The sequence below is a fragment of the Microcaecilia unicolor genome, chromosome 7 (genome assembly GCF_901765095.1).
Source record: "Microcaecilia unicolor chromosome 7, aMicUni1.1, whole genome shotgun sequence".
Taxonomy (NCBI): domain Eukaryota; kingdom Metazoa; phylum Chordata; class Amphibia; order Gymnophiona; family Siphonopidae; genus Microcaecilia; species Microcaecilia unicolor.
The window spans coordinates 100494205-100494796 of record NC_044037.1 but is presented as its reverse complement, the minus strand read 5'-3'; the positions used below and the strand labels follow the sequence as shown (position 1 = coordinate 100494796).

General features: G+C 54.2%; 1 pseudogene; it reads right to left on the bottom strand.

Annotated features, from left to right (window-relative positions):
* Positions 1 to 262: 262 nt before the first annotated feature.
* LOC115475239 lies at positions 263 to 332 on the bottom strand (annotated as a pseudogene).
* Positions 333 to 592: the final 260 nt, after the last annotated feature.

Here is a 592-nt window from a genome sequence, read left to right as displayed (position 1 = left end):
CAGTAATTCTCTTTTCTCACCTGTCCCCTCCCTCCAGCCATCAGCGATTCTCCTCTCGCCCCTCCCGCTCCCATCCATGTCCTGCGATTCCACCTGCCCGCCCGGAGCCCTCTTCTCCCCCCCCCCAAAAAAATTTACAGTGCAGGCTGAGCTCCGTTCCCGCATTTGCCTCCCACGGCAGCGCTTCCCAAACGCTGCCCACCGCCGCCACGATTGCGGGATTTACCTCCCTCCGTCTCAGCACTCAGCAGCAGCGGTAGCGAATCATACACGCTGCCTCCTTCTAACCCGGAAGCGGCAGAGGAGACGCTTCCGGGTTAGAAGGAGGCAGCGTCCACTAGAAATGCAGTCCACTAGCCAATAGGAGAGAATGTCAGTGCCAGCCCCCAACCTGTTTGGGTGAAAAGAAACCAAAAGGCTGGATGGACTTTCTTTGGGCTTTAGTTCAGTCCAGATAGAAGGCCAAGGCTCTCTTGAATCTGAAGTGTGCAGTGCCCTTTCACCTTTTTGGACATGAGGTTTTGGGAAAAATGTTGGTAGAATAATTGACTGTTAAGATGGAACTCCGATACCACCTTAGGAAGGAAATTGC